The sequence below is a fragment of the Pelodiscus sinensis genome, chromosome 3 (assembly GCF_052426305.1).
Source record: "Pelodiscus sinensis isolate ZL-2025 chromosome 3, ASM5242630v1, whole genome shotgun sequence".
NCBI lineage: Eukaryota > Metazoa > Chordata > Testudines > Trionychidae > Pelodiscus > Pelodiscus sinensis.
The window spans coordinates 19,327,890-19,344,737 of record NC_143054.1 but is presented as its reverse complement, the minus strand read 5'-3'; positions in this window follow the sequence as shown (position 1 = coordinate 19,344,737).

Sequence of the window (16,848 nt, the reverse complement as noted above, 5' to 3'; positions counted from 1 at the left end):
TTACTATGTAAAATAGTTTTCAGAAGCTTTATCTTTTGTGCTTGGGTTTTAGCACTTGACTTTGGACAAATTTTTCAAATGTGGGCACCCAAAGTTAGGTCCTATTTTTAATTACAAATTTTGAGGGCTTAACTGGATGTCTACCCTGATCTTTTGATAAGGCATAAGTCAAGCTCTCTCTCCCTCTCTATATATTATTTTCTGTTGCATCTCTTCACCACATATTTCATCCACAATTTTCCTAATATCAAGGCAAGAACATTTATCTCAGTAGGACCCCTTGTGTGAGTAAGGAATACTCATGTGAATAAGAGGCAAGATCAGTACTTTAAAGTTTCTTGGTATATACCCTATATTTTATGCCCAGGGTGTATACGAATTGGTGACTTGCACACTTATGGCATTATAGAAATAATATGAATTATTAGCAGACTGGGCTTGGAATGGCTCTCCTAGGAGGTGGAGGACAAAGAGCAAATAAGCCTCATGGATATGGAACAACAACAAGGATATGATCCTGTTTTTAGCAGGGTGTTGGATTCAATGACCTTGTGAGGTCTTTCCCAATCCTATTCTTTATGATTCTATGAATTTCTGTCAGTAAAACAAGAATTCAAAGCAGGGAGAATTAAAAACCAAGCAATATAGCATAGTATTAAGATTAATTGCAACACAGCAACATACCAGGTGCTTTACAGCAGAAATTTTGGTGCCTAACAACTGACATGATAACAAAGTATTCTAGCCTAATCTATAGGAAGTTGCTTGTGTGTTCCTGGTCACTGATAAGTATTTGTTTGGACTGATAGCTGTCATATAAATATATGCATTTCATCCCCACTCATTCTTTGTCGGTCCTTAATCTCTCTTTTTTAGATTATGATAGGGACCACCACTGAAGATAAACAAGTTTCCTCCATGTTGAACACTATGCAGTTTGACCACCTCTGTATACTGTAATATGATTTTAAAAGGTACATCTACACTGCAGGACAAAGTCAAAATAAGAAATACAACTTGGCTACGTCTACACTGGCCCCTTCTTCGGAAGGGGCATGCTAATTTTGAAAGTGGGACTAGGGAAATCCGCGGGGGATTTAAATATCCCCCGCGGGATTTAAATAAACATGGACGCCGCTTTTTTTCCGGCTTTGGGAAAAGCCAGAAAAAAGCATCTAGACTGGCCCGATCCTCCGGAATAAAGCCCTACTTCAAAGTAGGCATAAGAGATCCTCCGGAATAGGGCTTTATTCTGGAGGATCGGGCCAGTCTAGACGCTTTTTTCTGGCTTTGGGAAAAGCCGGAAAAAAAGCGGCGGCCATGTTTATTTAAATCCCGCGGGGGATATTTAAATCCCCCGCGGATTTCCCTAGTCCCACTTTCAAAATTAGCACGCCCCTTCCGAAGAAGGGGCCAGTGTAGACGTAGCCCTTCAGCTACGTTAAATGCGTAGCTGAAGTCAAAGTAGCTTAACTTGGCTTTTGATGCTGTCTACACTGCAGGAAGTTGAAGGAAGAACACTTTTCCTTTGCCTTCCCTTACTCCTCATGAAAGCTAGGTTACCGGCATTGACCAAAGTGCACCTCTCAATTTGAATTACCTATCTTAACTAGACCACTAATTCAAATCCTGGAGGATCGACAGCAGCAGCTTCGATCTTCCTATTTAGCATAGACATACACTTTGTGTTTATCACAGTAGTTCTATAAACCAGGGGGATGTTACTTTTTAAAACAAACATATTTAGTTGGCCTATGCAATGCACAGGAAATCATATATGGCATGCGTGATTTTTCCAAATGTACTCACACACAGTAGCGTCTAACTCAGCAAGGAGTCTCACCGAAAGGAGACAGTCCCAATACTGCCTTCTAGTCCCAATGCTGCCTTTGACTTGGCCTATCTGCGTCTATGTATAATAACTAAGCACCATATTGTTTAAGAAATAAGGGTGGCAGAATTCAACCTAAAGCTACTTATGCTGGACACAGGATTTTTATTTAAATAAAGTGACAGCCTCACCAGTTTTACTGACTGTTATACATTTCTTTATGTATTTATTCATTTTGCTCTATCATGTAATAAAATCTACAGTTGTTTTTTGATTGCACTCACAAAAATTGGCATGACTGGCTATATTGATCCTGAGGGAAGATTTCATGCACTAGTATCATTAACTTCTAACCTACATTCTCTGGGATTGTTTGTGAAGCTTGTGAATCCCTTAAATTTCTTTTCTTGAAATTATCATTTCACCCTTGCCTCCCAAGTTGCTATGTTGTTTGCTAAGCCAATTTCCCAGGTCATTATTTTAGCTATCAGGCATTAAATTGCTCTTGAAATTTGGCCTCAGTCCATCTGAACAAACAAACAACTTAATTGGCACACATTAAGTTGCATCATTTCCTTATAGGGTTTAAAATAAAACAAAGAAACAGGTAAATAATCTCGTTTCTTTCAAAATGGTTACAAAAATCTTAATCTTTTGTACTGATGTTTTTCTTAATTGGTTGCAATTTTAGATGCCAGAATGTTAACCATTTTCCAAATATTGGGTCTGGAAGAATTAATAAGACTTGGATTTAATTCCTTTTATTCAAACCTGATCCCATGACTTTGAATTGGATAGAGAACCAAAAGGAATAATTTTCTGGTTTTGATGGTGCTGAAATAACACAGAAAGTGCTGACCGCCTCCATTCAAGATGGAAGAAGTTTATCTCAAGTTTCACTATTCATAAAAATTGAACCCTTGTGTGCTGAGATGACTAAGGGCGCATCTACACTGCACCGTTATTTCGAGCTAACTAGTGTTATTTTGAAACAACAATGTGAGCATCTACACAGCCATTCAGTTATTTTGAAATAATTTTGAAATAATGAGTGCCTTATTCTGAAATCTGTAAACCTCATTTTACGAGGAATAACGCCTATTCCAAAAGAGCTATTTCGAAATAAGGGGTGTGTGGATGCTCCACTGCTGCTATTTCAAAATAGCCCTTCACCAGGGCCAGTCTAAGTTATTCATCCCCAGTGCCTCTTGTGGCTCTAAACTGAGATAGGGAAGCCTTTCCTGGACTAATTTTGAGGCTTCCCTGAAGTATAGATGTGCTATTTCAAAATAAGTATTCTGAAATAGCCGTGCAGTGTAGACGTATCCTAAGAGAAGAGCTGAGCTTATTCAGTTTGACCCAGTCTCTGTTCCTGATTCAGATTTCAACCTGGATCCCAAACCTTCTAATTATAACCAACATCTAATTACAACAGTAGTTTTCAACAGAAGTAAGCATATTTGACATGGCATGAAATTAATGGAAAACATTTGTACTAAATGGTTTCCACCAAAGTATCTTTGGAAGGACATATAAGATTAGCATGATTTTGTCATCTATTCATGTGGGAATCAATTATTTAGTTTGATCCGTAAGAGTGATAGCAAAGTACAACAAGAATTTTTCAACTACAACTATGTATTAAGTTCCTAGCTACTATGAGGATATCAGGTATCTAAGGGTACGTCTAGACTACCGTGTTTTGTCGACGGAAGTTTTGTCGACAGATACTGTCGACAAAACTTCCGTCGACAAAGAGCGTCCAGACACATTGAGTTCTGTCGACAAAGCAAGCTGCTTTGTCGACAGAACTCCGTAGTCTGGACGCAATGTTACAGGCAATAACACCTTCTGTAGACAGAGTTCTGTCGACAGAAGGTGTTATGCCTCGAAAAATGAGGTATACCAGCGTCGACAAAACTGCTGAGTTCTGTTGACGTTATGTCGACAGAACTCAGCGGTAGTGTAGACGCTGGTATAGTTTTGTCGACAAAAGTCCACTTAGGGTATGTCTACACTACCACTCTAGTTCAAACTAGGGTGGTTAATCTAGGCAACCTGAGTTGCAAATGAAGCCCGGGATTTGAATTTCCTGGGCTTCATTTGCATATTGCCGGGAGCCGCCATTTTTAAATGTCCGCTAGTTCGGACTCTGTGCCCGCGGCTACACGCGGCATGAACTAGGTAGTTCGGATTAGGCTTCCTATTCTGAACTACCGTTACTCCTCGTGGAATGAGGTGTACCAGTAATTCGGAATAGGAAGCCTAATCCGAACTACCTAGTTCGTGCCGCGTGTAGCTGCGGGCACGGAGTCCGAACTAGTGGACATTTAAAAATGGCGGTGCCCGGCAATATGCAAATGAAGCCCGGGAAATTCAAATCCCGGGCTTCATTTGCAACTCCGGTTGCCTACATTAACCACCCTAGTTCGAACTAGAGTGGTAGTGTAGACATACCCATAGGTACTGGAGTGCTATGATGATACCATGGTATCTTTGCTAGTGAATGAAATATTGAGGTTCAGTTGTTCATACAGATGTTACAAAAGACACTTTCCACATTTCATTTTGTATTTAGAATTTAACCAGAGATGTCAAAGCTTGCAACATTTTCTGGTCAGAGTGAATAAATAATAGAAATGCTACTTTGTCCATAAATTACCTGAATTCCTGAAGTTTTTTTTTTAAACTCAGTCTTAATACAAATAAAATATTTATTCATAGCAATCTGAATTTTGTCTGAATAAAGCCCATATGAGCCTCCATGTAGGAAAACTAATACATTTCATCAACATTAGTAATATAATCCTCAAAGTTTCCTGGAGATAGATATTATTATCTACATATCACACACAAGTAAAAATGAGGCACACCAAGGTTAGAAAACTTATTGGCGAAACATAAATCATGACACAGTTCTAAACAGAGCCTAAAATTGCACACTTTCTGAGTCCAGTAAAAATATACCTATGGGAAATTTAAAGCTTCTTTCCTGAAATTTCCTACCACTGTATGTTCATTTTTTCAGTGGGAGGAAGAATCCCCAACCCCATTTTTTTTTAGGTTTTGAAAGCTCATTTATTTCATGCAAAAGCAGTGTTTTTGTTTGGTTTGGTTTTGATAAACATTTTCAATTTTCAAAATTAAAAAATGTTTTATCATCCTCCACAACTTTTTATCACAAACTGAATTGTTCAGGATTTCTTAGTAAAAAATCCAGAATGTTGACCAAAAATAAAATTTCACTTTGTTCAAGACACTTTTTTAATTAAAAAAAATGTTTGAATGAATTTTTTTTAACTAATTCTAGCTTTCAAGTCTTAGGGCAGTTTACTTGAGGTAACTCAAGGCAGCTTGTCTCTTAAATGATGCAACATTCAGGTTAACTTATACTGCATAAATGTCTTGAATCATTAAAAAGATAAAATATAGTTTATGGTTACAAATGGTTAATGCATATATTTTAAAAGGTATTGACTATTGTGTAATTGTTCAAAAATATTCAGAGCAAACATGTTAGGGTTCAGTTCAGTAGATAATACCTAACTCCAGAGCACACTGACCCATTCAGCTGAAAGATCAGCCTGACACAGAGCATATCATAGAAAAGAAAAATTGCTAACATGCCCTTCAATGACTGTTTTGGATGAATTTTGCACCCTTTGCTGTCTCCTATATGAGTTAGGATGCAAAGTTGCTGCACCAGTCTGTATGATGAACTGCCAATGTATTCTGTTTTGCAGGAAGAGAAACTAGTTGTACTTCCAATGTAGTCTGATGTTGACATATACCCTTTGTAGAGATAGAGGAGACTGTGTACTTTCTAGTTTTAGTAACCTTTCCTCTCTTACATCTCTTACATGGCAGAGCTAACTTCTTTTGAAAGATCTGGGAAAGTTGCAGAGCATCTTTTATATATGGGAGAATTAAGTCAATGTCCTTGGTTTCTGCACTCTGTGAATACTGGAGCCCTTGGGAGTAGTGTCTTTAGTCTGGGGATAGTTGCAGAGAATTGCCTTCTCTCTGTTCAACCCTGTCACATTATATGGGCTAATTTGCCATATGATATCCTGGATCCACTGAAGTTAACGGTAATAATCCTGTTAACTTCAGTGAGCGAGGACTTCACCACCTCTATTTAAAATTAGGTAACACATGGGACAAATTTTGAAGTGTAGCTGCTCACTTTTAGCCTCAGTATACCTCTACATTTATTTAATACTAGCATTATCTGTCCCGTTGTGACGATATATATACACTCAGGTTGGCTTGGCTCGGGGGGGCAAAAGCACACCTGGCCACCATCTTGCCCATGAAGGACCCACTGCTGTCATGGCCATGTCCCTGCTGTTCTGCCCCCACTTCATGTTGTCCACGTGTGCTGTGTACTCACACTTGTTGGAGAGTTCCGTGGGGCCATTGTAATCCATCATCCAGCTGCCAGCGGGCTGGATCCTGGCCAACCTGCCCAGACCTGCTAGCTGGACTCCCTCCACTCCTAGCGAGGTGCAGCCTCCATTCCACACTCGGCCCATGGGCTGCTAACTAATTCCCTGTTTGGAGCAGCGTCTGGCTGCCATGTGGGAGTGATTGTTAAAATAAATAAACCTTGTTACGCTAGAGCTGAGGTTCGGGGGTCCCTGTTCCACAGGCAGAGGTCTGCCCCAGTGTGATCAGCCCAGGAATGGTGGAGGGCTGGGCTGTTCTCCTGCCCCTTGAGGCCTGGCCAGGAAACTAGGCAAACCGGAGGCAGCATTGTTCCCGGCTGCAGAAGGTGTGGCTGGGGACTTGGGAGCTTCCCTGTGGTGGGGCGGGGTGCTTGGGAGCTGTCTTGACTGCCAGGGGAAGGGAGCTGGGAGGAGCTGTCTGGTCTGGGGAGGGCGGGGAGCGGCCCTGGCTGGGGTGGGACAGGGAGTGGGCTCTGGGAGGGGAGGGGGGAAGCCAGGCGCTGTCCTATAGGCAAGATGCTGAAAGCAGGGACCACCGTGACTCCAGTCCACCACTCTCCCCCCCGCCCTCAGGATTAGGATCCTTTGGGTGCTGGTAAGTACAAAGAAAACAATATTTATCAGATTATAAATAGAAAATACATGTGAAGCTCATTATTAAAATATAGGCAGCTTTCCTGACCTTAAGCCTGCTTGAATATTCACAAAGGCCCACATCAGTTGATTTCAATGGATGGTTTAGGAGCCTAAATGCCCTTTAGCATCTAAAATTTAACTCTTAAAATTATTGTGATAATGTAAAGTAATAAAAATATATAAATTATGCAAATATCCTAAGGATTTAGGTTACATATGAGCCAAATCAAGTATATAATTCTACGTTTTTGGTTAGTCTCTAAGGTTGTTTTTTAAGTTTTTTCAGTTACAGACTAACATGGCTACACCTCTGAAACATATAATTCTATAGTTTGCTAGGATATACCAAATTTCAGTGTATTATGCTCATAATCAGAAGTTATGTGCAAAGAGTGAATTACTGGTCTCATAAAAATTATTCTTAGGGTAAATGGTATTATACATGTTTAGTCAAACAGTTACATATCTAGACCTAAATGTAGAACAGATGTAGGTAGAATTGGAGGGCACTTTCAAGTCAGGTATCTTTTTTTTAATTATAATTTTAAGTGTTTACAACATTTTTCTCATTGATGCAGTTGCCCCCCCAACTCCACTCCTTCTAAGCTGGAGTTGTCAAAGAAGGTTTAACTTCACTTAAAAATGCAGTCTCGTTTGTAAATTTCTTTTTATGTAAATTTTGGCCTACATTTTCATTTTGAACAAAAACTGATTTTCTTCAACATGTATATATGAGCAATACATGTGCAAATATGATCCATTAATATAAAGCTATTTTATTGTTTGACAGAACATCTGCAAAGTTATATATTTCAGCAGCATATCTTATTAATGTTATTGTATTGTTGCTGCATAAGATGGAGAGGAATGAACGTTTTCCATAGAACCATGCAGATAAGTTTTATAAGAAAAGCTTCTCTTACTGACTTAATCATCCACTCTGGTTTGTTTGTTGTAGATATGTAAAGCTAGCAGGTCACATTATTACCAAACAGTATACTGATTATCCTAAATTCCAGTCTCAGCAGAGTTGGAAAGATGTCAAGGTGAGATTGTGCATTACATAAAACATGAGTTAATGTGTGTTCCCACAGTGAGTTAGTCACCTCACTAAACTAAAGTAAAGAGCTGTACAGAGCACCTTGAGGATTGCTCTTCAGAAGTGTTGTCTTTCAAGATGGTTAGATCTCTCAGACTTTGGAATCTATTTTCAACATATAAGTGAAGCATTTTGTTAAGACTATCCAATGATACCTTGTGAATCTTCAATAGAAAACCTTACCTGTTGCTATGTAGACTGATATGCAGAGAAGAAAACAATTACAGGAATTTATATGACACCCAGCACCATACAACATGGAGCCTTGTCTACACTGAGGTTTTAGCCATATTTGTAATTGTAGCTGTTTGAAACCAAGACAAACTATACTCTGTAAAACTCATGCTGCCTCAGTGTAAATTGTATAGGTACTAGGGTTTTTCCCTGATGTAGTTGAACTGGAAAAAGGGGTAAGCAGTGAGGTAGTAAAGTTTGCAGATGATACACAACTGTTTAGGATAGTCAAGACAGAAGCAGACTGTGAGGGACTCCAAAAAGATCTCACCAAACTGAGTGATTGGGCAACAAAATGGCAAATGAAATTTAATGTGGATAAGTGTAAAGTAATGCACATCAGGAAAAATAACCCCAACTATACGTACAGTATGATGGAGGCTAATTTGGCTACGACAAATCAGGAAAGAGATCTTGGAGTTATCGTGGACAGTTCTCTGAAAACTTCCACACAGTGTGCAGCAGTGGTCAAAAAGGCAAATAGGATGCTAGGAATTATTAGGAAAGGGGTAGAAAATAAGACCCAGAATATCTTACTGCCCCAGTATAAAACTATGGTACGCCCACATCTTGAATACTGTGTACAGATGTGGTCTCCTCACCTCAAAAAAGATATTTTGGCCTTAGAAAGGGTTCAGAAAAGGGCAACTAAAATGATTAGGGGTTTGGAACGGGTGCCATATGAAGAGAGGTTAAAGCGACTGGGACTTTTCAGTTTAGAAAAGAGGAGACTGAGGGGGGATATGATAGAGATATATAAAATCATGAGTGGTGTGGAGAGGGCCGATAAAGAAAAGTTATTTATTAGTTCCCATAATAGAAGAACTAGAGGACACCAAATGAAATTAATGGGTAGCAGGTTTAAAACTAATAAAAGAAAGTTCTTCACACAGCGTGTAGTCAACCTGTGGAACTCCTTGCCAGAGGAGGCTGTGAAGGCTAGGACTATAATAGAGTTTAAAGAGAAGCTAGATAATTTCATGGAGGTTAGGTCCATAAAAGGCTATTAGCCAGGAGATAAAATGGTGTCCTTGGCCTCTGTCTGTCAGAGGCTGGAGAGGGATGGCAGGAGACAAATCGCTTGATCATTGTCTTCGGTCCACCCTCTCTGGGGCACCTGGTGCTGGCCACTGTCGGTAGACAGGCTACTGGGCTAGATGGACCTTTGGTCTGACCCAGTACGGCCGTTCTTATGTTCTTATGTTCTTATGGTGGCTAAAACCCTAGTATATACAAGAGCAAAGTGTAGTTTATATGACTGAGTCTGCATCTAGACTGCAGCACTTTTCCGGGATACTGGAGGTATCAAAAAAAACCTGAGAAAAGTGGAAGCGCTCTTTCGCCATTCCTGTAAACCTTGTTCTACAAGGAAGAAGGAATGTATCGAAAGAGTAGGTTTTTCCTAAATTTGGCGTCATATAGACGCACCAAATTTCGGAAATGCTTCTTTTGATAGAAAAGCGGAAAAAGATATGCAAAATGCAGTTCATAATTTGCATATTTTTTCTGACTTACCTTTGTAGTCTAGACGTAGCCTTAGATTGCTAGCAATAGTAAAGTATATGAAGTATCTGCCCAGAAATACCACTACTTTGCAAGACAGAAATGGGGAAATTTAGACAACAAATTGGATACTGGGAAATTAGCTTAGCAAGAAGTCAGGACAAGGAGGTATTATTCTCATAATTTCCTGAATATAGCCAAGGTCTGGGATCAAATAGCAATGACTCCAAATATTTACTTACAGCTGAGTATACTCTCTCTTGGTAGCGTTCTCCGCATCCTTGGAATCTTATAGGCCACAATCCTGCAATTAATTATGCATGATTGACTAATTTCAAATTGGCTCTGCACAGGCACAGAGGCTATGTCTACACTGCACTGTTCTTCTGGAAAAAGCTACGCAAATTGCGAACCTCAATTTCTGTAGCTTTTTCTGCTTCTTTTTTCAGAAGAGACTTTTCCAACATTTGGCCCATCTACACTGGGCCAAATGTCAGAAAAACCCCACTTTTTTGAAACATCCCTTCTTCCTCATAAAATGAGGTTTATAGGGATGCCAAAAAAAGTGCATCTGCTCTTCCGAAAAAAATTTGGAAGAGCAGACGCATTCCCTGGACGCAGCAGAGTTTTTCTGGGATACCTCTGGTATCCCAAAAGAACTCTGCAGTGTAGACATAGCCAGAGGTTCATCTGTACATAGATGATTGCTTTAATCAGGGCCTTAATAAAAAAATTACTAATTTATTATTATTATCTGTTGCGCCAACAGAAGTAAAAAAAAAATTAATCCACAACACAAATTATGAAAAGCCTGTCACATTTTGAAAATCTTTCCATTTTTATTTTCCACAAACAATATTAGTAATACATATATATTTTTAAATATATATGGGATGAAATTCTGTCCCCATTGAAGATAATGGAAGTTTTACCACTGATTTCAGATATTCACTAATGAAATTTTCCCTTTAATATATCTGATGAAAACACATCAGTCCAAGATAGATCAATACCCTGCAGGCAATTAAAACTGCTGAATCATGCTTTTACTGTAGTGCTGTAATATAATGTCTGTCCTATTAGGAATGCAGTGTAGACATAATTTTAGATTTATGCTGTTTAAAAAAAAACTGTCCAAGGTAGGGGTTTTTGCAGTGTCCCCGGGCCACCTGGAAGGGACGGGATCAGGATGCTTCTGGCCTACCCCACCCACAGACCACGATTAGTCTGGGAGTGGGGGAGCCCCTTTGCCCTGCCTTCCCACTAGGCAGTCACTGTGCCCTGCTGTGTGCTCCTTGAAGGGCGGGGGTAGGGCGGGAGGTGGCTTCGGACGCTTCCCCTCTGCCCCCAGGCCAATCAGGGCCTGGGGGCGGGGGACTGCTCAAAGCCTCCTCCCACCCTGTGAGAAGCACGTGGCACTATGAAGTACTGCGTGACCCTCGCAGGGCCAGGGCAGGGCGAAGGAAGTTTTGCACAGCTCTCCCACCCCCAGGCCCTGATTCAAAGTGCTACACACTGCTCATAGGGTGGGAGGGGGCTTCACATGCTCCTCCCGCCCCCAGGCCAATCAGGGCCTGGGGCCTGTGGAGCTGCGCAAAGCTTTCCTTGCCCTGCGCAAGGGTACGGCACTATGAAGTGCCGTGCGCTTCTTGCAGGGAGGGAAGGGGGGAGGACGAAGGAAACTTTGCATGCTCCTCCCGCCCCCAAACCAATCAAGGCTTGTGGGTGGAGGAGCAGGTGATGTTTTCTCCCGCCCTGTGAGGGGCGTGTAGCATTTTGAAGTGCAGTGTGCTCCTCACGGGGTGGGAGGAAGTATCGTACGCTCCCCGCCCCCTGGCCTGAGACCCCAATTGGCCTGTGGGTGGGGGAGTGGCAGGGCCTCTGCGGGCCGGATCAGCCCACTTGGCAATCCAGATCTGGCCCACGGAGGCCCTTTTGCCCACCCCTGGCCCAAGGTTTACCAGAGAGCAATTTTAAAAAAATCACTACAGGTTGAACCTCTCTAGACCAGCACTCTGATCTAGCAACATCTGTGATCTGGCATGATTTTAGTTAGCCAGATGTCTACTTATCATGGGTGTGGCCAAATTTCCCACAGTCCTGTAAAGTTTGTTTACAGCCACCAGTTTTGGCACACAGAGTTCTATGTTGTTATGTAGCTATAATTTATCCCTAAATGTCTTCTAATATCCCAGTAAGCAGTGGAAGTGTTGGTAATGGTGCTAGACAATATTGACTTCCCATGGTTTGGCAAATTCCCTAGTTTGGCATCAGTCAGGGTATGTCTACACATAGTTCAGACTAGGGTGGCTAATGTTGTCATTCGAACTTGCAAATGAAGCCCGGGATTTAAATATCCCGGGCTTCGTTTGCATGTTCCCGGGCGCCGCCATTTTTAAATGCCCGGTAGTTCGGACTCCCTGCCCGCGGCTACACTCATTGCAGGAGGAGTAATGGTAGTCCGAATTAGGGGCGTTAGTTCGAACTACCTAGCCCGTGTCGCGTGTAGCCGCGGGCAGGGAGTCCGAACTACCGGGCATTTAAAAATGGCGGCGCCCAGGAACATGCAAACGAAGCCCGGGATATTTAAATCCCGGGCTTCATTTGCAAGTTCGAATGACTATATTAGCCACCCTAGTCCGAACTAGGGTGGCTAGTGTAGACATACCCTCAGGTCCTTAGGGTGCTGGGCTAAAGAGGTTCAAGCTGTAGCTATAAGAGAACATTTAAAAACATATTTCAAGACCAATGGACAACTGATGAGTGCAATTCTCTTCTGATAACTTGACAGAGATCCCATAGATACTCTCTATCTGAAATCAGAATTGAATCATGTACATTTATAAAACTGGAGCTAAATGCCACATATATCTGAAGAAATACAGTGCACATCCGTTAGCTCTGCTGCTAGTACAAAAAAGCAAGAAGACATCGTATGACCATTGCCTTTGTTTGCATTGCAATTTCACTTTTCACAGAAATGGCCAATGACAAATGTCCAAAAAGCAGTTCTAGGTCATTTGTTCTGTTTGTAAACAGAAAAAAGGTGAAACATTAAACAAGATGGATATAATGATTAATTCTGGAGCCACACACAGGTCTGGGTTAAACCAAGGCTTTTATGGTCTGATTTTCAAAGGGGCTGACCACTGATTTCAATGGCAGCTAAGATTTTTCAGCCCCGCCTCTCCCTCCCCCCCAGTTCATTAGGGACAGGAGGCCTTAGCTTTGAGATGGAGAGTTAATCAAACAGTCTGTTCTAGTTCCAAGGTATTTTCTGTTATGTTAATATTACATCCAGAAAGCCCAGTAAAATTGGTGTCCCATAACATTAGGTACCATGTCCTGGATCCACAAAGAGATTAATCGTTACAATATCTAACTTTTAGGTTCCTAGAAAATCACTGGAACGACGAGAGCCCCAAAGTCTAAATTAGTTGCCTAGGCTCCTTATATAAGGCATGGGGAACGCTAAGTGCCTAAGAGTAGGATATACAATACTTAGTACACTAGGTGTGATTCTGCCTAAACAAAACAATGATAAATGCTGATGAGAGGTGTGTGTCCTAAGTCCCCTCAGGTAGTTAAGCACCTAAGTCTGGACTGCAAGGAGGCACCTATCTCAGCTTGTGAACCCTCTTCTGGAGTTAGATGGCTTATGCATCTAAACCATTTCTTGAGAGGATGATTGACACAGGCTCGTAACTCCATGCAAAGTGGTGATGAGGGTGGGAGGAGAAAGAAGTTTCCCTCATAAACATTCGGCCAGAGGTCAGAGCTCACTGTGCGGTTTTTGCAGATTTCATTGTTACCTAAAACAGGGAGTAAGTAGATGTGTAAAATTAGAGCATAGGCTAAGTCCCTTTATTGATCTGACCTCATATGAACATATATGAAGACAATTCCCAATCCAGAGTTTCTTTGGAAAAGTTTAACTAAAATTGCTCTTTCAATCTGCAAAAGTCATACAGGTGAACTCTTTGGAATAGGTTTAATAGAACATAAATTAAGGCCTTTAATGTCCAAGCAAATCTACTGAGGCAGGCCCTCCCCAGCATTGGTACCTGTGAGTCTCTGTGTGAGTATAAGGTTTTTTTTTCACATGGACCAGCTCGCAGATTTAAGACTATACTTTGGTTAACTGATGTGGATCACAGAAATGGGAGATGCTAAAGACCTATTAGATCAGTTGTCACCAACCAGTAGATCAGGATCTACAAGTAGATCTTGGAGACTCTGACAGGTGATCCTGACTGGTTTGACTGGTAGGCTGTCAGGTACCAGTATTTCAGCTGTCCCTCCTCCCACTGCCCTGCTGCTCCTGCCTCAGAGCTGCCCCCTAGGAGCCTCCTGCTTGTTGTGCAGGGTGGGGGAGACAGAGGCAGATGGGGTATATGGGAGGAGGACAGAGTGAGGAGAATGGGGTCTCCACAAAGGGGTGGCGCAGTGGTAGGGCCTCAGCAAAGGAACAGGGCAGAGGTATTTGGGTTTGAGGTAGATCCTGTACTGACTTAAATTCAAAAAGTAATCTTGTGCTTAAAAAGGTTGGAGACCACTGTACTAGATCATCTAGTCTGTCTCCTCATTACACAGTCTGGATAATTTTTAACAGGTCTTTTCCCATCTCTTAGTTTATATGATTCCATCACTCACAATTTTGTTAGGTCATCCACCATGAATGCATGCACTAAATTGATTTACCATTAAAACATATCATTTAACCTTTAAAATGGCAGTTACATTGTGTGTGCACTCCCTTGATTTTTCTTTCACAAATATTAGGTTAGTGTATACTTAAAAGTATTAACAGTGTAACTATTTGGGTTTAGGGGTATGAAGTTTTTAAACTAAAAATAGATATAATGATAAAAATCCGTCACTGGATGGAATTATACCAGCACTGAGGTGACTTATACTGGGAGGCTACGTCTACACTGGCATGATTTTCCGAAAATGCTTTTAACGGAAAAGTTTTCCGTTAAAATTATTTTCGGAAAAGCACGTCTAGATTGGCAGGATGCTTTTCCGCAAAAGCACTTTTTGCGGAAAAGCGTCCGTGGCCAATCTAGACGTGGTTTTCCGTAAAAAAGCCCCGATCGCCATTTTCGCGATCCGGGCTTTTTTGCGGAAAACAGTACTGTGCTGTTTACACTGGCCCTCTTGCGCAAATGATTTGCGCAAGAGGGCTTTTGCCCGAACGGGAGCAGCACAGGGAGCATCTTACATGAGATCGTCTGTGTTCTTGCAGAAATTCAAATGGCCAGTGTAGACAGCTGGCAAGTTTTTCCGCAAAATCATCTGATTTTGCGGAAAAACTTGCCAGTCTAGACACAGCCGTATAGTTATTCTTCTTCCCATATGGAACTAGCTATATGGGACCAGTATAAAGCATCTTTATACCAATATAACTGCCTGCACATAGGGGGTGGGATTTGTACTATACCAATATAGTTAAAGCAATATAATTTGTGCACATAAACAAGCTCTAAAGGTAAAACAGAATAGTCTGAATAACAGTCCTCCTTATTAGAATTCCTTCCGGTTACTCCCACTGTGTCCATTGACAAACCACATAACTCCCTTGTCTGCTTCCTCATATATAAAATGGGGACAATACTTTCTTACTTGCTCAGTATGTAATGAGAAGCCATTAATTGCTGGAAAAATGCTATATATATTTTAAGTAGTAGTAGAAGATATTGTCCTCTGTCATGATTTTACAGTCATGGCTTCCACTGACTGCTCTTTCATGTCTAACATGCTGAGTTTATAAATGTGCAATAACACGTAGGTTACTGATTATATAAAGATAATTTGTAAAAATATAGATTCTAAAAGAGTAGAGCATCACACAAAACATTTCAAAGAGAACTGCACTGTGTAAAACTGCACTGTGTACATAAATCAAGATGCTGTAATGTTAGTACGTGTTTTAACAGTTTTCTGAAAACATTTCTAATGGTACAAATGTGATCACATTTACCTTCAAAGTTCCCCCGTACACATACACACTTGTAGTTCAGGGTAGGAGAGGCTGATTTAATTGCTTATGTGGTCAAACTATTGAAGCAATACTAGTTTATTGTCAAGTGTTTCCCTATGAGCAAACTTTGGTAGTTTCTGCCACCTAGTGGCTGCTGCTCAGTTATCAGCACCACACAGTGGTTACTGGGGACTGACCCTTTCAAAGAGTGGACAAAAATACACTAGCCTTAGTTCTGGTGTGGTTGTTTTTCTCTTTTTTCTCTTCCAAATCTCTCCCTACTATAAAGACAGCCGAACTTCTCCCATAATGTGATGTATGAAATCCTTTTGTGTAAAGACTGTAATGCACAGATGCAACTACAAAAGAAAATGGCCTTCACACAACAGTTAGCTCCATATCTGGAGCTATGGTTAGACTGATGTTTTTCCCATTCAAGGTTTTTGAATATGAGATTATTTTTATTTTTCCCATTTCTTATACACACCAGGTATTTGTTCTCTTATCTATGGAAGATTGTTACAAAGAATAACAAATCTGAGTCATTCACCGTGGGCTAGATTCACAAAGAAATGCATGTGTGGCAATATTGAATATTGTCACACCAAATTTTTAGGCACTCAGAAAAGCATGGGATTCACAAAGCCTGAGTTCAGTGCCTGCGCTCCCTAAACAATGAATGGAAAGAGATAAGTACCTCAGAATGGGATTCACAAAAGTGAGCACCATAGGCAGCTCCTCACTGAAGCCAGGTAGTAGATGCCAAGCTGCAGCGTATGTACTAAGTCCCATCCCTTTCTTGGACATATGTGCCTAAGTCTTTGGTGCAAGGAGGCAGCTCCCTCTGAAAACCCTGTCTTGGCATTAAGTGCCTATGCCAGTGTTTCTCAAACTGTGCTCCGCAGAGCCCTCCAGGGGCTCCGCAAGGTTGACAAACTGGAAATGTTGATAGGTACAACACATACAATCAGTGGACCGCTGGGGCTCCGCATACATTTTTACGCATGTAAAGGGCTCCGGAGCCCCAAAAGTTTGAGAACCACCGGTCTATGCCATTTTAGCAAGAAGCCAGAAAAGGAGACCTTCCATCATAACTTTTAATCTATCTTGTTAG